General features: G+C 39.2%; 1 protein-coding gene across 2 annotated transcripts in view; it reads left to right on the forward strand.

Annotated features, from left to right (window-relative positions):
* The window catches only part of EPS8 (EGFR pathway substrate 8, signaling adaptor), a 228,704-nt gene that overhangs the window by 81,546 nt on the left and 123,928 nt on the right, over positions 1–23,230 (forward strand). For both annotated transcript variants that reach the window (XM_075552027.1, XM_075552026.1), the window contains exon 2: positions 5,295–5,360. The gene's annotated coding sequence lies outside the window, so the exon portion shown is untranslated. The remainder of the gene's footprint in view (positions 1–5,294; positions 5,361–23,230) is intronic.

Consider the following 23,230-nt stretch of genomic DNA (forward strand, 5'->3'; position numbering starts at 1 on the left):
TTGAAATCTGTTATGGTAATAGTCATTTATGACTCTTAGCCATCCTTTGTACAACAGAACAAATCAGTCCCTGGTCCTGCACCCTCCTCACAATTGTCATGCTTGAGTCTATTGTTGCAGCCACTGTGTTAATTCACTTCCTTGATGGTCTTCCTCTTGTTGACCTTCCACTTTACCAAGATCCTTTCCCAGGGACTGGTCTCTTCTGATATGTGTGCTGTCCAAAGTACGTGAGATGAAATAGCAACTCCCCCACTTCTAGGTAGCATTCTGGTTGGTCTTCTTCCAAGACAGATTTGCTTGTTCTTCTGGCAGTCTACGGCACTTTCAATATTCTTCACCAGCCCCATAATTCAAATGCATCAATTCTTCTGGAGCTTTCCTTATTTGATGCCCTACTTTCACATGCACCTGAGACAAATGAAATGACCATGGCTTAGCTCAGGCACACCTTAGTCTTCAAAGTGATATCCTTGTCTTCAACACTGTGTTAGTCTGCATAGTTTAAAGAAACAAATTTACAGCAACTTATGTATAAGAGAGAGTTTTATATAAAGGTTAAGTGTGCATCAAGAAAACATCCCAACCCAGTGCTGCCCAAGCCCACAAGTCCAACATTAGCCCATATGTCCAACACCAATCCACAAAGTCCTCCTCCATCTCACAAAACACATACAATGACACCAACTGCAGGAGGAAAGCCAAGTCAGTGAGTGTGTAAGCATCTCAGCGCTGACAGGGGTCCCCACACGGCTGCTCCATCACCCAGGACTGCATCAGGGGAGGGCCATGTGGCTTCTCCTTGGGGATATCTCATAGGAAGTGAACCTTGCCACTGAAGCAGGGAACTTCTAAGGCAGCGGCACCCTGGTCCGACCATCACAAAGCAAGAAACCCAAGGACTAGAAGGCGAGGCTCACTGAGCCATTTATCCCTCCACTCTTCAATTAACCCCAGGTTGGCACAATAAGCGAACTACCTCCACACTTTCCAGAGATCTCCTGCAGCAATCAGCTGCCTCTGCACAGTCATGTCCTAATGCACAAGTAAGCACCTTCTTGGTTTCCTCGTCTCTCAGTCAAGCTTCATGTGACGGTAGTGAGGACATCCCTGTGCTGTGCCTCCTTTTGAATCTAGTTTGATTTTCTGGCAACTCCCTGTTGATTTAATACTGAAACTGTTGTTGAACGATCGTTAGTAAAACTTTAATTGATAGCAATATTAATAGTCTTACTAGCTAATTTCCACATTCCCCTGGGTCACTTTGGACTGGGCATAAATATGGATCTTTTTCAGTTGGCCTGCTAGTAGGCTGTCTTCCAAAGTTCTTGGCATAGATGAGTGGGTACGTCCAGTGCATCATTGACTTGTTGGAAACATTTCAGTTAATTAATAGTCTATCAGTTTTCGAAGCTTTGTGTTTGGCCAGTGTCTTCCGTGCCGCTTGGCCTCTTCCTTCGGCAGCGTTGGATCTTGATCATAGGCTACCTCCTAAAGTGGTTTAATGTCAGCAAGTCCTTTTGGTAGAGTTACTCAGTGTAGTCCTTCTATCTTCTTTAGCTGCTTCCTGTGTCATGCACTATTTGCCAGTAGATTATTTCAATATTGCAACGTGAGGCTTGAGTTTTTCTACGTTTATTTCTGTTTTTAGATAGGTAGGGTAAACATGTTCTTTCCTCTGGACTAACTCCAGCGTTTACACATTTCATTGTAATACTCTGGCTTGTCTTCTCGAATGGCCCTTTTACATTTTCTATTCACCTCAGTCTATATTCAAGAGCAAGTTTCACTTTGTTGACATCCACTTTGACCTTTCTTTCTTGTCTTCTTAATGGCCTTTTGTTTTCTTCATGTATGATTTTCTTGTTGTCATCTCACATGTCGTTAGATTTTCAGTCATTAGCATTCAGTGCGCCAAAGCTGATGTTGGCACGTTCTTGAAATGCAGGTGGGGTGTACTCAGTGTTGTGTGTTGGCTCTTGTGAATCTGAATTTTCTTCATCTCTAACCTTAACTTATAAATACGTAGTTGATGGTCTGTTCCCAGCTGACCCCTGGCCACATTCTGGCTGCTGCTGCGTTTCACCCGATAGCCTCTATGTTTATAGCTCTGTCTCCACAGCACTTCTCTGCTGGGTTCTATAACTTGCTGCAATGGCCACACAACCCACAGACAACGCTCTCCACTTGTGGGGTCTGCTATGGAATTCAGCAGGCTACCACTTAGGGCGGACAGGCTTACGATACATCTGAAGACACGCTACAAAGATGGCCCAAATGCATGCCACTGCTGTGATCCTCACCCTGAGGGCCCGCAGCTCCAGGCCTGTGGGCCAGCAAGCCCGGCTCCCGGCTCTCCAGTAAGCCTCCATCCAGAGACGCTTCACTCTAGCTCTGTGAGCCAGCTCCCCACAGGAGCACCATGGGCCACAAGCCAGATCCTTTACCCAAGGGACTCAGCTTTCCTTGCTTTGGGCGTGGGAAATGTCTGGCACTGTCTCCTACCCTGGCTCCTCGTTCTGCTGCTGCTTTTACTACTTTGTCCTTCTGGGATCAAAGCTCCCTTCCTGGACCAAGCCGGCTTCCTGTGCAAGGATCTGGGGGTCTTGAGTAAGCACTGCACTCCTGACTTCTCTTGCTATTAATGAGATTCCTCCCTCTGAGACGGTTCACTTTATACCCAGCAGAATGGTAATCACTCATAGCTGCACTGTATCATAATTATCTCCCACCCACCTTCTTACCCAGGCTTATCAGAGAACAAGCATTTGATGGGAATAACAAAAAGTATGCCTAGAAAGAACCATACATAATTATCTGTACTCTAGCGGCTCATATTTGGCTTCTCTATAGATTCTTCCTGCAGATGTAATCAGTTTGATTCCTGTGTATTCTGTCTGCTGAGATCCATGTGTACAGACATCATTCTTGCTGTTAATAAAGGGCATTTGCAATGAAGTTATTCATTTTGCAACATTTGATCATGCAATTTTCAGTTTTCTATCACCAACACCATATTTTCCAGCAAATGTTCCCCCCTCTTTGTTTTTAAATTTTGCATTCCCATTGCCAATAATTATCAATGCATCTTGATCGCACATGTGATCAATTTCCAATTGAAGAAGCTGATAAAATTCTCTAATTCAATTATCCCTAGCTACAGGGACTGGTGCATAAATTTGAAAAATAGTTGAATTAACTTCAACTTAGGCATATAGATACTATCCTAACAGAATTTAATATACTTTTGAGGATGAATTCTTCTTGGATTTGCCCCTCCCAGCATAGTAAATCATATGACTTTCTGATTCAAATGGCGAATACCAGTCTATTTCAGCTCACTCATGCCTAGCATATTGATCTTTACATCTTTTCTTTCATTTTTTATGACTTCCAATTTTCCTGTATTCATACATTCCATGTTCTACTTAGTACTGGATGTCTGTAGCTGTTCCGGCACATTTCAAGTCAGTCCCAATAGCAAGTGAGGTCCTGGAAGGTTTATTCCATGCACATCATTATCACCAACTCTGATGAGGCAGCTCTGCCCTGGTTCTATTTTCACTGTCTTCTAGCCTGAGGGCTCATCTTCTGGAACTATATTTGACCATGTATTTCTGCTATTGATGTGGATTTCTGTGGTGAACTCCTCAGTGGACAAGCTTCTTCCTTTGTAGTTTCATGTTAGTCTGAAAACTGGGCTGAAACTTTGTTTGATCTTGCTGGTCTTTGAAATACTGGTGACAAGTCTTCTAGGATCACAGCAACATACAGGCTACTATAGTATGACAAAGTTACAAAGTTGAAAGTTCTCATGGAACCACAGGGAACTGTGAACCTCCAGCCTTCACAAGAGTAATCCATTTACTAGTGCCGCCCCAACAGCTTGGTATTCTGAACCCCAAGAGCCAGGCACTCATTCCTTTCACTGTAATAACTTTTCAGCTATAAGGCTTGCCTAGGGATATGCTTCTTTATATGTGAGTTAAAGTGCATTTCTTCAAATATCTGGGGTTTGTTAACTATTTAGTATGGTAGTTTTTCTCACAAACATCAGATACTTTTTAGTCTTCCCAAGTAAAATTAAAGTTCACCACTGTGTATGCTAGTTAATGGGATTGTAAGATAGTATGTCCATGGAGACTATAGATATATGCATGGTTTTTATTAATATTAGGATGTTTATAAAATTTTTCTTTCTTAGCTCATATTTTAATTTATTATTATAACCTACTAATTTATCTCTTCTATCATTACATTTACCTTTAGCAACATTCAATTTAAAATTCAAAGATAATACTTCTAACCAATATATTTAACCAGCTTTAGATTGATTTGATACTTATCTTCATTAGAACACTCTCTTTAAAGTCAGATTAAAGAAGATTTAAACTAAGCTTGAGGGCAGCTTCTTTGAGTAAAATGCAGAAGCTTGGCACACGGACTACATGACAGAAATTTAGCGGGCTACTTAACTTTTTAGTTTTGCCTTTGGCCTTCCTGAAGCTGCCAAATATGTGTGAGCTCTAGGCAAGTGAGAATTTATTTTATGAGTATTTGAATCATTGAATGAAATGCTAATCTTTAATATTTCTATACTGTTAACTCAAATATACCTTATTCCAAAATCCATTTTAATTACTGTCAGACTTATGTGACAAAGAAGTCAGCACTACTGTAACTATTACAGTTTGTTTTAAAAATGATAAGGTATTGATTATTTGTGTTTAAAATAACATACCTTGCTTTTGTTCTTTTACTAGCCAAACTTTAATTTAGTTTAATAAATCCCTCTACAGGTTGTTTAAACATCAGATAGTATATATAAAAATGTATTTTAAACCTAATTTGAAAAACAATTTGCATTTTAAAGATCCTGCGTATTACTCTGCTTTTTTATAAGCCTTGAACTGAATAGACATGTTTAACTACATAAAGAATACATTAATGTACCTATTTTATAGTTCATAAAGTGGTAGAAAATAATGAAAAGATACAAACTAAAATGCCTTCGACATGTTAGGGGTTGGATATGAATTCAAGTCGTAGTGTGAATCAGAGGATATTAGGGCCCTCCCAGGATCCTCACAGGGACCGGAGAGCTTGACAAAGTGCCCTCTGTAATTCCTGACACTTGATCTCTTTCCTCTTTAACTTTCTTCCTCCATGTAATTTTGAACCTAAATAAAAAGAGAAGGTAAAGTATGAAGTAGAACAAAATGTATGTAAATGTTGCTTCCATTATGCTTTAAGACTAAAGATATTTTACTTTTATTCATTTATCTTTATTGTAGAACACCTTTAGACACTTCATTGAACTGACGTGGAAGCATAAGGATTGAAGCTATTTTCACTTTGAGGTGAGTAGACAATTTAGTCTATTTGAAGGAGTGGACGACGTCTTAGGACGCTTGCCGTTTGTGTGTACTCTGAAGTACTACAGTTATTTATGAATTACTCTGTGTGGAGCCGTGACACCTCTACAGATGGCCTAGGTGGTCTGACTTCTTTTTTTCAGTTTACCTGTTTTTAAAATGGGAATGGCATGAATGTTGGCTTTTCTTGTATTCTAGGACATATGAGTGTGTTCTGAGAATAAATTGAGATGATGGCTATGAAGATGTTTTACTAATAAAATGTGAGATAGAGGTCTTTATTTGTAAATTATTAAGTGAACTGAATAGAAATTAACAGGTAATATTTTTAAACATTAAAGTTTTACATGTTATTATAACCTAGTACTACTGGAACAGTAGTAAAACAGAACCATACTGTAAGAGTTGTTTCTTAGTAAAATTGAAAGCAAAAAAAAAGACAAGGAAAAAAGAAGACCAAGACATGTCAGAGGAAGAAAACCAAACCAAAGAGATGGTCTGGAAAGCACTGTGACTTTAATAATTACAAATTTACTCACTAGGAAATATTTGAAGGATTATTATTCTGAAGATTATTAAAATATATTTTCCATCGAAACTTGTTCACATGATTCTTGATATTTTTGCATTCCTTACAGTGTGGATAAAGATCTAGTTTCTGATTTTTCCCTTGTAGACTTTCACCCATTCATCTTGATTTACTAGAGGTAATATGATGGTTAGTCAAATTGCGCAAGTAATTTTTATAATTACATTTTGAAATTTTGGTTTACTTTTCAACTTTATTGCTGTTGTTCTTCTACCCACGTGACCACCCCTTATTTTTTTACATATCTTTTTTATTTTTGGTCTACCCAAAAAGAGCCCTAATTTAATATTATTATTTAAACATTTTATTGGGGGCTCATCCAGCTCTTACCACAATCCATCCATCCATCCATTGTGTCAAGCACATTTGTACAATTATCGCCATCATCATTTTCAACACATTTGTTCATACTTGAGCCCTTGGTATCAGCTTATTTCTCCCCTCCTTCTCCCACTCTCCCTCTCTCATGAACCCTTGATAATTTATAAATTATTATTTTTTCATATCTTACATGGACCATTGTCTCCCTTCACCCACTTTTCTTTTGTCCATCCCCTTGGGAGGGGGTTATATGTAGATCATTGTGCAAGGTGGCCCCTTTCTCCCCACCCTGGCCCCTTCCCCTCCTGGTATCGCTACTCTCAATGTTGGTCCTGAGGGGTTTGTCTGTCCTGGATTCTCTGCGTTTCCAGTTTTTATCTGCACCTGGGTACGTGCTTTGGTCTAGCCAGATTTGTAGGGTAGCACTGGGGTCATGAGAATGGGGGGAGGAAGCATTAAGGAATTAGAGGAAAGTTGTATGTGTCAGTGGTGCTATACTGCACCTTGTCTGGCTCCTCTCTTCCCTGTGGCCCTTCTGTGAGGGGATGTCCAGCTGTCTATAGATGGGCTTTGGGTCTCCACTCCGTATTCTCCCCCATTCACAATGATAAGATTTTTTGTTCTGGGTTTTTGATGCCTGATACCTGATCCTATCGACACCTCATGAAAGAGCCCTCAAAATTTAAAGGTATCAGAGTGCTATTTCGTGATTGTAATTCCTGTATTTGTTTTTCTGTCTTAGAAATATTTACCTTTACCTTGGGAGAGGAATATTGGTCTGATAGTGAAATTATTGTTGTCCTGCACCCTTACTTTGGTATTATGTGATTCAAACACAGTGGTCATTACAGTTTAGAGAGAGAGAGTTTGACTTTTTTTTTGTTCTAATGGTTTAGTTGCTATCTCTATGCCTTAGTGTGAAATAAAATACATCATCCTCACACAATTTACTCATTCATTTCCTTGCTTAGCATCTGAGGAGACTATGCTCAGGGCCTTTAACAATGATTAACAGCCTGTCCTGTGGTCTACTGAGCTAGCTCAACGGCTGTAGTTTTCAGGTGGCCACTGATTTATTTCTTGGCTGAATCCTCTGGAAACTAGTGACCTTTATATTCTGGATATAAAAAGACAAATCCTATTCTATGGTATCTTTAAGAAATTTCTTATTAAGCAATTGGCTTTTTTAGTTCCATTTACACATCATTTCTTTGGCTCCATAAACAAGTTGATGACCAGTCTAAAGACATTAGGGACTGGGGTCAGAATACTCACTATTCAAAACTTGTGTAATTTTGAGCTTCAAGCTTCATAGATACAAAATGAGGTGAGTGTTGCCTATAGAAAAGACTTGCTGGATTAAATGAGATAGCCTGTAGAAAGCCTGTGGAAAGCACCTGGTACAGTCCTGAGCATGGTGTAAGGGATTATACCCATTGCTGATTTTTTTCCTACTCTCTCTTTTTGTCATTGTCATGATGACGTGGGAAAGTCCAAAGAGAGGCTCAACACCAGGATGCAATGTCAACACAGTTCTCTGGTCGTTTCAGAGTTTGTATGGCGTGGTAGATTTCTGCACACCATCACTCTTGCTCTTCATTGGGGTAAGAAAGGCTAGGCCTGGAGTGAGCGCAACAGCTGAGCAACATTTCTGGACCTGGATCAATTGGGTCTGATGAGCCGTGCTTCTGGGAATTATACAACTTAGCAGTGCTCCCGAATAAGCAGCTACGTAAACTGCACATTGAACAACAATGTGAAGTACCTTAAAAAGAAAAATAATCTACCTTTCATTATGTATTTTTCCCTCATGAATAAGATGGTAAAATTCCACCATGAATTTAGAATTTAACAAATAGACATACATGAGTATAATGCCACACATCCCCTCTCTGTGTCTTGTCTTTCATTCCAGAATATGAGTACATAATCTGTATGGAGTCAATAAAGAGCATATAGAATGACTGTTTCCTGCCAGTTTAGAGATCATTGAAGTGACTTAAATAAAAACTAAATGACTTTTTAAAAAAATGTAGGAATACTAGAAAAGTGTTTTCCGTTGAGAAAATAGCCTAACTCTTTGAATTTGGAGTGTAAAGTTAACATGAAGTGAGAAAACACTGGATGAAACATTTCTTATGGTGAAGAACTTACTTTAAAGTTTCAGAGAGTGGTCTTGAGTCAACTTCACATGATAACTATCAGTGCAAATGAAAAACATTGTATATTAAAATCTGTGGGAAGACAGTTAAAACAGTGGTAGGAAGGAAATTTATAGTACTAAAATGTATGCATTAGAAAAGAAAAACTAAGTTTCGACTTCGCTTGTTGGTAGGTGCGTTTGAGTCCATTCCGACTCACAATGACTGTGTGCACAACTGAACCAGACACTGCCCGCTCCGGTGCGTCCTCGTAATTGCTCCTGTGCCCGAGCCCACTGTTGCAGCCCTGTATCGGTCCATTTCCTGAGGGCCTGCCTTTTCCTCACTGACTACTTTCCCAGGCCCGGTGTCCTTCTCCAGGGACTGGTCTCTGCTGACGATGTGAGACAAAGTCTTGCCATCCTGGTCTCTAGGGAGCACTCTAGGTGCACTTCTTCTAAGGCAGATTTGCCTGCCCTTTAGCAGTTCATGGCACTTTCAATTTTCATCGCCAGCACCACAATTCAAATGGAACAATTCTTCTTTGGTCTTGGTCGTCCTTATTCAGTATCCAACTTTTTCATGCATATGAAGCAATTGAAAATACAGTGGGGCCCCTTGGTCCTCAAAGTAACATTCTTGCTTTCCAGCTCTCTACAGAGGTCTGATGCTCAGATTTACCCAATACAATGTGCTGTCTGATCTCTCGACTGCTATGTCTAGAAGTTTCCATTTCTAGAACCTTAGACAAATGATAACATAAGCCCAAGGAAGCAGGAGAAAGGAAATAATAAAGGGCAGAAGTCAATGAAATTAGAGAGAGACACAATGATTTACAACCCTGTTTTGTGGGGGAACAAATCAATAAAAGTTAACCAAGCTCTAGTAAGACTTACAGAAAAAGAGAGAAAAATTACCAATATCAGGAAAGATAAAGATACCTAAAAATTTCAAAAGGATAATAAATAATATGTTCAGCATATGTATTAGTCTGGTTAGATTAGAGCAGGGGTCTTCAAACTTTTTAAACAGGGGGCCAGTTCACTGTCCCTCAGACCCATTGGAGGGCCTTACTATAGGAGGGCCATACTATAGTTTTTTTACTATGGACACTGCACATATCTTATTTTGATGTAAAAAACAAAATGGGACAAAAACACTTGGCGGCCTGGATAAATGTCCTCGGCAGCCCACACGTGGTCCATGGGCAGTAGTTTGAGGACCCCTGGACTAGAGAAACAAATCCATAGACACTCATATGTGTGTATGAAAGAACTTTATATAAAAGAGCAGTTGAATTTTATAAAAACAGCTCAGTCCAGATCAAATTTATAAGTCTGATATTAGCCCATTTGTTCAATACCAATCTATAAATTCCTCTTCAGACTCACGAAACACATGCAATGATGCCAAATGCAGGTAGATCTCAGACAAGTAGGCAGGAAGTCTTGTGGATCCAGTGGCATTGTAAGCATCTCAGTGCTTGCAAGTGGTCTCCACGTGGATTCTCCAGCTCCAGAGGTCTGGCCCCATCAGCCTCTCTCCCTGTGTCTTCTCCACAGCGATGTCTCTCAGGGAGTGACTTGAGAGAGCGAGAGTGTGAGAGAGAGAGAGCGAGAGAGAGAGAGAAAAGAAGAAAGGAGGAGGAGGAGAGAAGAGAGAAGATAGAGATACTCCTACCTCCGAGGAAGAAATACAGGAGTGCGCAGAATCCTTATGAGAAGGGCGCGCCCATATAGAGGCCTCATTGGCTATATCCTGAGTGACAGGCTAGACTCCACCCCTACACTATTAATCCTCAAATTGATACCAGATTATGTAACTACCACAGCACATATATATTTGTTAAACAAAATGGACCAGTTTCTTAAAAGACACAAACTCATAACTTAATATGAAATAGGCAATTTAAGTAGTCCTATAACTGTTAAGATAATTAAGTTTATAATAAAATGTCCTTCCCTCCCCCCAAAGAAAAACATTACGTGTAGACATTTTCACTGAGAACTGACAGCTACTATACATACAGTGCTATACTATACATACAGTTTCAATATTAAAAATCAGCCAATATAATCTATATTAATGGGCTAAATGAGAAAAAGCATATGATAATTGCAGTTGAGGAAAAAGCATTCGACAAAACCCAGCACCTTTGCATGATATAAACTCTCAGGGGATAGGGAGGAACTTCCTCAGCTTGATAAACAGTATCAACAGAGAACCTATGGTCAACATTGTACTGAAGGATGAAAAACTGCCCGGTTTTCTCCCTAAGATCTGGATTAAGCAAGGATACGTGCTCTCACCACTGTAATTCAACATGGTATAGGAAGTTCTGACCAGTACATTAAGGCAAGAAAAGGAAATAAATGCCAACCAGATCCAAAAGACAGACATAAAAGTGAATGACATGATTATCTACATAGAAAATTCCAAATAAAAAATACAGGATTTCACAACTGATAAGTATGTTCCACAAGGTTGCAGGACCCAAGATCAGCATCCACACATTAGTTCCATATCTGTATCATGGCAATAAACATGTGGACACCAAATTAAACACATTATGCCATTTACAATTGCTGAAGGATGAAATACTTAGATTGAAATCTAACACAACATGTATAGGACTTGTTTACTGAAACTTCAAAAACTCCAGTTAAGTGAATCAGAGAAGATCTAAATGGGTACAGCTGTTGTGTTCATGAATTGGAAGACTGAAATTAGTAGAGATAGAATTTGTTCCTAAATTGATATCCAGGCTTAACATAATTCTTATCAGAACCTCAACAAGAATTTTTGTAGATATAGGTGAAATTATCCTAAAATGTATGTGAAAATGTGGAAAACAACATGAATAGCTAAAACAATTTTGAAAAAGTCTAAAATACGGGAGGTCACATTTTACCTATTTTTAAGAATTTTTGTCTCTTTTAAAAAAATAATTTTATTTGGAACTCATACAGCTCTTATCACAATACATCCATCCATCTATTGTGTCAGGCACATTTGTTGTCATCATCATTTTCAAAACTTTCTTTCTACTTGAGCCCTTGATATCAACTCCTCATTTCACCACCACCCCCTCTACTACCCTCCTTCCCACATGAACCCTTGATGATTTATAAATTATGTTTTCATGTCTTACACTAACTGGTCTCCCTTCACCCACTTTTCTGTTGTTCGCCCCCCAGGGAAGGGGTTATATGTAGATCATTGTGATTGGTTCCCCCTTTCTCCACCCACCTTCCCTTTACACTCCTGGTATGGCTACTCTCATTATTGGCCCCGAGGGGTTTAATCTGTCCTAGATTCCCTGTGTTTCCAGCTCTTATCTGTACCTCTGTACATCCTCTGGTCTAGCCAGGTTTGTAAGGTAGAATTGGGATCATGATAATGCTGGGGGTGGGGGGGGGGAGCATTAAAGAACCAGAGGAAAGTTACATGTTTCAATGGTACTATACTGCATCCTGACTGACTTATCTCTTCCTTATGACCCTTCTGTAAGGGGGTATCCAATTGTCTACAGATGGACTTTGGGTCACCACTCTGCACTCCCCCTCATTCACAATGATATGATTTGTTGTTCTGGATCTTTGGTGCCTGATACCTGATCCCATAAGAATTTTTAGATAGAAACAGTAATCAAAACTGTGGTATATCACCTGGAAAGTCAGGCCTTTTATTTCCTATCTGAGCTCTGGTAGAATCGAGAAGACCTTCATGGTTTTCCAACATTTTTGGCTTCTGGTTTGGGCTCCTGCATTTGGCTAGCCTCTGCCTGATGTCAGATTTCAGACTACATAGCACCCACCAAAATGTGAGACATTTCCTCAAAGTTTCATGAATTCCTCTGGGCCGATGCAACATATCTTAGAACCCAAGAACGTGAGTGAATATGGTCAAGAGAGGAGTGTGGGAGAACATGGAACAGACCAGTACCTTGGAAGAGTTGGACATATGGGACATCTTCGATCTCCAACTTCTTGGAGCTAGTTTGGAATTAATTTTTACAAAAGAAATTATTACCACAATATCTTCACACAGAAACATGAGCACAAATATTTATATTAGTACCGTTCATAATAGGCAAAAAATGAAATAATCCAAATGTCCATCAACTGAGAAACGGATAAACAAAATGTGATCTATCCATACAGTTGAATAATTTTGGTGATAAAAAGAATGAAATACTGATAAATGCTACTACTTGGGTGGACCTTGAAAACATTAAGCTAAGAAGTCAGATACAAACAGGCACTCATTGGATGATCCCATTCACATGAAATGTTCAAAATAGACAAATCCATTTAATTTTGTAGAGACAGAAAGTGGATTAGTGATTGTGGATTAGTGGAATTGGTGGAGGGATAGACACATAAATTGTTAGAACAAAAATTGACCACACACATATGTCCAATGGATCATTTACAAAGGAACAAATGCAATACAATGGAGGAAAGTTTACCTCTTTAGTAAGTGATGCTAGCTAACCTGTGCACATTAGGGGGATGGGGAGGGAGGGGACTTGACCTAAACTTTATACTGTTTTTGAAAATTAACTCAAACTAGATTGCAGACTTAAATGTAAAATTTAATACTGTTAAACATTTAGCGAAAAATCTAGAAAAATATCTTTATGATCAAGAACTGGACAAAGAGTTTATAGATTTGACATCAAAAACATTAAAGAAAGCATTGATAATTTGGAGTTCACCAAATTACGCACTCTCTTTCTATGAAAACCTCATTAAGATAAAGAAAATTTGTTGCCAATGTAACTATCTTCCAAGAAAGTTTAAAGAAAACATGATTTGTAAATACTTTCTTCCAATCTCTTTTCTTTTTATATTCTTACGGAAGTCCTTTAGCACATAATCACATGAATATTTTGCTACTGAAGCTTGATATCAGGATAGGTTGTGTTTGTAATATTCCTGGAATAACGTATCTGAACTTATCATTTTCAGTTCACACATATTGAAAACCTCAGATAGGTAATACTCTTGTTTTCAGAGTAAGTCACGAAGCTTAAACACAGAAATGAAATTGAAATAACAAAATGTGTGTTCTTAGGAACAATACTTGACTGTTCACTTAATGACTCTGCTCCCAGCAGAATGGTTCTGAGAACCGCTGAGCTTGTGTCCCATCCTCTAAGCTCTCAGTGGTGAGGACAGGTTATTCTACTCTGCATCAAGAAAAGGCATTCCCTCTTCATTCTTTTGGGATGTTATTAGTTTAGCTTAGGACAATACCTTTCTTATGATTTCTCAGTCTTATGGTCTTAGAATTTTCATAATGATGGAATGAATTAAGAGGCTTTTCCGTGATATTTGAAACATATAATTTATGTAAAGTGCATAATTTCTCCAGGCAGTTAAGTTGAGGATTGTATTTTGGCATCAAGTTCTGACAGTTTATAAGCCATAGGGCTTGACTGACTAAGGGGTGAACTTTTAATTTCATATATTGAAGTCAGAGCTTTTTTGCTATGTCCACGAGTAGTGCAATAATCCAAGTCCATAAGAAATAAAAAAATAACAGCAGGCATACTGAAATCACGAAGTCGCGCTTTACTCCTGGCATAGTCAACATGATGGTTATCTAAAAAGCGTAATCCTGTGTCTGCAGCAGAAGTTCAGGTATAATTATCTGTGCTGTGAGAGCTAGCATTAGTTTTATGTGGCATTCTCTTCTGAACTACAAAAGACCTTACATGATTAAATTGATACTTTGGGGGCTTGGATTTGTACCCAAACCAAACTCACTACCATTGCATGGATTTTAACTCATAACAACTCTATAATTATTTTATATGAGTAGAATTATTCTATAGGATTTTTAAAGTGGAATATCTTTACAGATATAGACTGTCATACCTCTCTCCTGAGGAACATTTGGTGGGTTTGAACTGATTGCCTGTGTGGTAAGCTAAGCAGTTTAACCACTGCACAATGGTGGCTCCCTGGTCTGGGATTACATAAGGGGCCATCAGAAAGTATATGGGAAAAAAATCCCTTTATCCCAGAGGCAAATATGAAACATAGATCTAGAAATGGATTTGGGGATTGCACTTCATCTCAGCTTCAATCTAAGAACAATTAGTTCTATCGACATGGCCCTGCTCTATACACACCCTCATGAAGGAGCCCTGGAAGACACGGGTGCTGCTTCAACGTATGGGGAAGCAATTAGATGGTGCCCAGCTATCAGCCTATAGCCTAGCTATGTGTGGTCTTAAAGGCTTGGTTTCAAATGAGCATCCATTTAAGTGAGATATCAACTAAGCCCACATTGGATAAGCATGTGAACATACAATTCAGTGATTGTAAATACGATGATCCAAAGCCAAAGTAGGGAATGGTATCGGAGCTTCACTTGTGAAATTCTGATTTGCATAGGACTATGGATGACAGTGGAAGCCCAGCATACATTCACAGGATCTACACGTGGAATAAGCCTCTGATGATTTTCCTCTGATCATAATTGAGGGACGAGAATAACCTGGTTATTGGCAAAGAGTATTGTAGAGACGACTGTAGTAGATTAAAAGGAAAAATCTGACTTGAATGGTTAAAACCTTGTCGTTTGATCTCCCTTTTGAGATTCTTTGAGCTTGATCTGTATTTTAATATTTTCTTTATTCCCCAAATGGTTTATTGCTCTTGTATTTTCTTATTGTTGGTAGCCTTATGTAGTTTTCTGTTTTTCAGTATGTGGAACCTAGGATGGGTGAATCTATGGTGACAATAACTAGATTAAGGATTCCTGGGGGTTGGTGGCAGTGGAAGTGCGGGGCAGGACTGGGGAGCTGATAGCAAGGAGTAAAAGCAGGAAGAAAATGTTTTGAAACTGATTCTGGTAGCATTGTATAACACGGCTTGTTATGACTGGACTATTGAATGGCATGCTGTCTGGATTATGTCCTCAGAAAATGGTTTCAACACAAAAACAAAATCCGATGATCTTTTCTACAACCTTTTGGAAGTTTTCTTATTTATAATTTAAATAATTTTGGGAGGTGTAGACCATTGCCATAAAGCTGATTTTGACTCTTTTGGAACCTGCATGACTAAGTAACCTCATAGGATTGCCAAGTCTTGTAAATCTTTATGGAAGCAGACAGCCCCATTTTTCCCTTCAGCAGGTGGCCAGTTTGACCCACTGACCTTTTAGTTAGCAGTCTTATTAGATTAACCATTGAGCAACTAGGATTCTTAGGGAGGTGTATAAAAAAAGGTTAAAACCTTAATGAGATTTATAAAAGGATAAACATATGGTAGTTAATAGGGTGGCAACATCTAGCTTTTTAATTGGGGTGTAAAGAAAGACCAAATTACAGACAGAAATCATAGATTTCTAATTGCAGATAGAAATCATAGATTTCTAATTGCAGATAGAAATCATAGATTTATTCTATAAGTTAGAATTTCACATTTAAAGCATCTAAGATTTTGTCTGGAGGAAAAAATATGCGTATTTATTGTTTATAAGCATAAAGTGAAAAATTCATGTTGAAAATGATCTGATTTCTATTGATCCAAAAATTAGCAAACAAATTTTAATAAAGTTTTAGGAAAATTGTTTTAAAGAGAGCTCAATATCACCACTAAATTAAGAAATGCATGCATATATTTTCTCCATGTGACTGAACCAATGTGTGGTATTTTGGTGAGCATGCAGGAGAACAGACGTATCTCATAAAATATAGGCAGAAGCACGTCAGTGCAGTTTTTCTAGTATAACTTTCTGTCTGTCATGAAAAGCTGTTTGGTGACAAGCTACTGAAGAGTTAAACTCGACTTGCTGTGTAATGGGTTTATTTTTGGAAGTGGGGGATAATGTATGGTTTTTTTGTAGCAAATGAAGATTTTTTTTTTTTTTTGTAAATGGGAAACATTTGTGTTCCTCTGTCATGGTGTTTGGGTTGTAAAAAAATTGTGTTAATGAGTGTATTTGTATTCACTTGGAGGCTAAATTTATAAATGTTAATATGTGCCAAGTGTAGTCCCCAGGTGGTACAAAAGAATAGGTGATCAGGGAGTTATCAAAGGGTTGATCATTTGAACCTACCCAGAAGCACTTGGAAAGAAAGGTCTAGTCATCTGTTTCTGATTGGTCTCAGTCTGGAAAACGACATGGAACTTAGTTTTAACCTAACACATGGCATCACCATGAGTCCGAATTCATTCAATAGCAGTAGTCTGTTGGGTGAAATGTGGGGATACAGTGATAAACAGGAAAGATATAGCTCCTGCCCCTCAAAGTACGACTCTAATGATGAAGACGGGCCATGCATTGTAGAAAGTGCAGGAAGAAAATAAGAGATATCCTTCATAAAGTGAATAAATGCATGGGGCATGCACTTAGGTAAGGACCTCTTATTTTAAATGGAATGTTTTATATGCTTTTCTCAACTATATTTAAGCCGAGGCTTAAAAGATGAGAATTATTAGAGAATGGAGTCACTGGGTTCCAGGCAGAGGAACAGCATCTTCAAAGACTGCAAGTTGGAGGAGAGCTTGTCTTATTTTGGAATTGTCAGAAAGCCCTTATAGCTGGAGCAAAGACATCGGAAGTAGAGAGACCAAGCTTGAAAGTGATGTGGAGACCAGATTCCGAGGGGCCTTTTAAGAGGCTTTGATTTTATCCTGACGTTTAACAACACTGAAGGGTTATAAGTAAGTAAATAATTTGATCAGGTTTGCTTTTCAGGGTCACCCAATTTTGTGACTATTGACTATTTCCAGGGTACGAGTGTCAATGAGCATCTCTAATACACTATGTTCTGGTCATATCAATAGCATAGCCAGTATGCAGTCTGTCACTCTGGAGTACAGAGGAGTTCACATTTCTTACGTTTTCTCTTTTGACCCTTAACCACCATCCAGTCAGGGGGACAATGTTTGAGTTATTTAGAGATGAAAACTCAGGCTTTGAGAAATTGTGATGTTTTAAGATGTCACTTATTACTTACTGTTTATCGGGCACTCTACCATCTGTGCTCACGGTGTGTGTTCTTAAATTCAGTCTCTATGAGGAAGAGACCATTTTCATGTAACAAACAGACGTAGTAAAGCATCATATACCTTGACTTTTCACTCTAAGTGTACGCATTTGAATCTGCTTTGCACATGAATCCAAGCTTTTTACAGCTACTTCCACTGGCTTGTATTAATAATTCCCGTAAGGTTATATAATGCTAACCTTGGTGGGGGTTAGGAAATAAAGTTCTGGATTTCAAATCCAGGGATCTTTACACTACAAAGTGACACCTCTAGATGTGGGTTTATTTAATCTGTTTTCCGGACATTCATATCAATAACTCAAGAGGACTCTAGAAGAGTGTTAGAGTTGCCATGGTGGAGGGAGGGTGGGGTGAAAAGGGGGAACTGATTACGGGGATCTACATATAACCTCCTCCCTGGGGGACGGACAACAGAAGAATGGGTGAAGGGAGACGTTGGACTGTGTAAGATATGACAAAATAACAATTTATAAATTACTAAGTGTTCATGAGGGAGTGGAGAATGGGGAAGGAGGAGGAAAAATGAGGAGCTGATGCCAGGGGCTTAAGTGGAGAGCAAATGTTTTGAGAATGATGAGGGCAATGAATGTACAATTGTGTTTTACACAATTGATGTATGTATGAATTGTGATAAGAGTTGCATGAGCCCCCAGTAAAAAGATTTAAAAATATTATGTAGCTCTGCAAATTGAACACAGATTAAGAATTGGCTTGGACAATGAACAGTTAATTGACTGAAAATAAATTGCAAGTGAACTTTTACTGTTTTGCCCATTGAAAGTATAAAAAATTTTTAAAAGCCTCCATGGCATTAATAATAAATTCTGCTGCCTAGGCAAAGTCTAGCCCAATGATATTCAAATAAGTTAAACTGCTTTTGAAATTGATATATCCTCTGGCAATTTAATATCAGTGAATCAACTGTGGCGTTCATCTTCAGATCATGTTGAGATGTTGCTGTAATGTGTTCGCTCTGTATCATCTGCTGCTGACACATCTTGTCTGATTTAAGCCCTCTCTGCCACCCCTATTTATTGGCAACATGCAAACTTCAAGGATCATTTGATGTGCAAATTTAATTGCAGGTTTTATTTTCAAAAGATGACATGAGTTATGTCATTCTAATAGCTATTACACAGCTTTTTTTCCTAAATGTCTACTGTGAAAACAGACATTTCATTCTGTTTATTGCAAAACTTCCTGATTTAAGTTTTTTGAGACTTCTTGCTCTGTATTCCCTTCTCAAAGTATAAACACATGATTCTTTACAGTATTTCAGCTGGTACTTGCTTTGGAAAATATATATTCACCCTGTCAGTATTCACAGTTCATTTTGTGTCTTTCCTAACTTGTTCTACACATTTTTTCCTTTGCCCTCTTAACCCCACCCCCACAGTGTTAAAAAAAAAAAACCCAAACCATGGTTATAATAAACAGGAGAGGTTAAGACTCATTATCCAGCCCAAGTGTGCTAATTTCCTGGCCATAGTACATAATTAAGGTCAAAACATGCTAGGCAGTGTTGGTACTTTTATATGAAATACCTCTTTCTTACCAGGTGGTACTTAAGAAACCAGAAGCATTCATGAGTTTAACTTTCGGCAGAAAAGACAGGTTTGGAGAATGACTTTTAAAATACTCTTTTACAAGGAGCACCCTGTGAGTTCTTTTGCTGTGCATTCCCTGAGCCAATTACATGGATTTCCAGCACCACTGAGTCAGGTGAAAGGTGGAAGCTCTGAGTGGAATCTTAAGAATAAGGGGAAATATTCAGAGGATATTTCAAAGACTTGTATTTTTCTCATCTCTCAAGAAATTGATGTCTATTGTATTTAAGCAGAGTTTGTATTTAAATGGCATCTTTCATCAGAAATTGTAAGTTCTGCAAAAAGTGTTGTTTGATAGTTTTTAAATGACTTAAGGTTTCCTTAGCCACTAATAATCGTCTTCTCATGTTTGCCATTAGGTTTTCTGTTTGGGGATTTCCTTTTTCTGAAAATTCACCATTTTATTTTGACAAGTGTGAGACTTTATAAATACTGGTTTTGACAGTTTTTGGTTAATGAATTAGGTTGGTTCTTTTAAAGTTCAAATTAGAAAAGCGTTCTAACATAGTAGTTCTGGACGGGAGCTTCCAAACGACGCTCGTTGGTCTTATTTTACAGGTGAGAAAGCAGAGGCTGAGGCAGGCTCAGTTACTTGCCCAGGGACGGAGCTATTAGGTGGCGGGCTTGATCAAGAGTCACCAGCCTCAGGTTTCCCACTGTTCAGCTCATGACACTTCATAGCTTGGCCTTCGCCATGGGACATGAACAAAACTGCGACATCTCTACTTGTGTTTCATATGCTCCCCCCCCCCCACATTCTTTTGGAGTTTTAACTGAAATCTGTAAATAAAATAGGTATCTTACAGGAACTATACAGTGATTCCTACGTTGAAATAATGACCCAAAAAATCTGTCATCAAATATATTTGTGTGGTGTTTCCCTTAATGTACGCCTCATGTCGGCTAGTTTAAGGTAAAAGTACCCATTTACTCACGTTTATCCTGCAACTGGAGTTTGCAGGTTGTCTTTCTGAAACCAGTCTCAAGCTTTTAAGAGTCTCAGCCCTTCTGAAGACATGATGATTGAATTACTATTTCACGCCTCTACTTGTGGGAAGAATAAAAAATATGGGCCATGTTGTTAGTTCACTCCAGGAAGTGCTCATTTATCTACTTATTTTGGGTTACCTGGTTGAGTGGTGAGTTTTGCATTTGGGTTACTATTCACAAGATAAGGAGTTCGAATCCACCAGTTGCTTTGTGGGACAGAGATGAGGCTTACTGCTCCCCTAAAGATGAACAGTCTTAGAAACCTAAGGAGCAGGTCTGTAAATCTTGGAAGCCTATAGGATAACGGTGAGTCAAAATGGACTCTATGGGAGTGGGCTTTCTTTTGGGTTGGGTTAAATACAGGCCCTGTAACCAAGCAAGTAATTCCAAACCTGTAAAGCCTCATTGAATCTTCTTTTTTGTTACCACGCAAAATTGGTTCTTCCTCTTATTCGGCTGACCTGCATGTTTGCCCTTTTGCATGCTTGCAGTATAATTATTAGATATGACATTCCCAAATATGAATTATATAGCATCTCCCAACTCTTTTCATAATGAGTTTGTTAGAGCATTTGGTTTGGCGCTCTGTAGGTAGCTTTGGCTTGTCATGGGAAAATGGATAGGAGTTGGAACAACCCAACGGCACCTAACAGCAGCCAACACAAGAAGTTTGCATGAGGATGCTCCTGTTTGAAGCCCCCTGGTTTTCTGAGATTTGAGCATCTAGGCAGTTCATAGGTTATGAATGAGATTGCTCTTAAAGGTATCTTTTACTTTTAGGTAAGTGGCAACAGGTGAGAATGGTGGTCATTTCGTCTTTGGTGCGAGAACAGTCAGGGATCCTTTTCAATGACGGGCTGTGTGCTTCTGTAAAGAGTTCCAGTCTCGGAGACCCACAGGCGGTTCTACCCTGTCCTGGAGCTTTGCTGGCAGGCAGAGCTACCTCCCTGGCAGGGAGTTCGTTTTGGCTTTTGTGTAGCAAGTGAAGGCGATTGTGATGAAGCATTTGCTGAGAATCGGGATTGGCGCAATCATTTTAAAGCGAAGACAAATTTACATAACATTGAGGGAGCTAGTAGGAATTGTCTGCAGGCTGGACATTTGTAACCTGTAATCTGCGCTTGTGTAGTTTCAGGTTTTCGTAGAAACCCCTTTTGAATATTCTTATAATAGTTTCTTACTCTCATTAAAAAAGGATCTAAAGTTAGAAAAGGGGTTGGTTTAGAAAGGATAAAGCAGAAAGTAAATCTTAGGGGAGGAAGGAAAGAACACCGCAAATGAGGAACTGGAGTTGTACCGGGCAGGAACCGAGAGTGCGGCTCTGCTTAAACTTAGAAGATGAATGGGTTGTGACGTTGCCGATCCGTTCTGCTTGGCCAGCTGAATGCTATCCATCAACAACCTCTTGTCATTTTGGATCTGATGATCTTAGTTGACAGTTCTGTGCTACAGCCCATGCTGTCTGCTTCTGTGTTTGTGGCTGCAGAGGAAGGATGGGCTGTAGGGCAAGGTTGTGTGTAGAAAGGGACAGCCGCGTAATGCAGTGCGTCCTGCAGTAGTCAGGGAAAATACATAGTACTCATTCTGTCAATGCATACTATTTTACGTAGTGACCTCCAATAAACTAGTATTAGAAGTATCAACACAATTGCTTCATGACATGCATGTCCCGATTGTTAGGGATGCTTTCAACCAGTGCAGTTTTTTATTAGCATTCTGGACAATACTTAGTCATATTCTAACAGTGCCATTTTAGTCTTTCATAAAACTAATGTCTCTGTGGAAGTCTCACAACCAAAAGACACACCCGAATTCTGTAACTTTGACAGCAAGGTATTAAATGTACCTGCTAAGTTGTTAGGAAAATATCTTAGAAAAAAATAGATTCATTGCTAGACAGTCACATTTTTAACACCTGGAAGCCTCATAGGCCTAAGAGACATATCTTAGTAATGAAAGAGAATGGAATTGGGTTATCCTCTAAGACCCCTTTTGCTCTAAAGTTCCGTGATGCCTTGCAGTGTTGGACTGGAGTCTCGTGATTGTATTGTTCACTTTGAAGACGACCTCTGCCACTTTGCGACTGGTTTTCATAGCAAGGGCATACCATTAGTGACTTCTGCTCTTCTCCCCATTAGATAAGTCTAGCAGGCGTATCTTCTCACTCTATTGGAAATGTTGCTCAGTATCTGACTGTTTTTTCCCAGTTGTCCTGTGTCACAGTTTGGGTCCCTAGTGTATTCGTTTCCTATGGCTTCTATAACAAAGTACCAGGAAGAGTGGTTACAACAGAAATCACATAATTCTCTTACAGGCCTGGAGGCTAGAAGTTTGGATTCGGGGTGACAGCTCTATCATCTTCTTTCTCTGGGTTTTCAGATCCTCCTTTGCCTCATCTGGCTTCTGCTGGCTTCGGTGTTCCTTGGCTTGTGACAGACAGTAGGCTCCATTCTCCTGCCTCTCTCATCAGATGGCCAGAGCCCCACTGTGCCTGTTTCTTAGAAGAACACCATCCCTATTGGATCAGGGATCACTTGAGTATGACATATGTTATCTAATTAAACCTGTGAAGATACTGGATCCAAATAAGTTCACATTCACAGATACTGTGTTAAGACTAGACTTTTGGGGGACACACAAGTGAAATCATAGCACCAAGTCTTTGGATGCAGACTGCCATAGAAGAGGGTGTGACTTCGTGTGAACAAGAGCATTCAGCCAACAGGAATCTCAAAGCAGCTGGGGCATAAATTCTTCAAAGGAACTTGTGGTACATCACAGTTTCTACTCCATTTAATTTTACCTGCATGGTGCCGGAGATGTGGTTCCGTATGCCCTCGGGTGCGTGTGTCTGTGTAATAATGTCTCAGGAATGAGGTGTTGCAGGGCAGAGTGGCAGGGCTTTGAGAGAGGGTCAAGAGCAAAGAGTTGGTTGTAGGATAGCTTTTAACAAACAACTCTATTGATCATTGTAGCATTGATCTTTGCTTTTCTAAAATACGTTTCAAGTGCTAGGTATCTATGGGAGTCCCTTCATGGTACAAATAGTTAACCTGCTTAGAGGCTAATTTAAAGATTGGAAATTCAAGCTCACCCAGAGCCTCCTTGGAAGAAAAGCCTCATGATCTATTTCCAAAATCCATCCACTGAAAACCCCGTGGAACACCGCTCCA

Source organism: Tenrec ecaudatus, chromosome 6 (assembly GCF_050624435.1).
Source record: "Tenrec ecaudatus isolate mTenEca1 chromosome 6, mTenEca1.hap1, whole genome shotgun sequence".
NCBI lineage: Eukaryota > Metazoa > Chordata > Mammalia > Afrosoricida > Tenrecidae > Tenrec > Tenrec ecaudatus.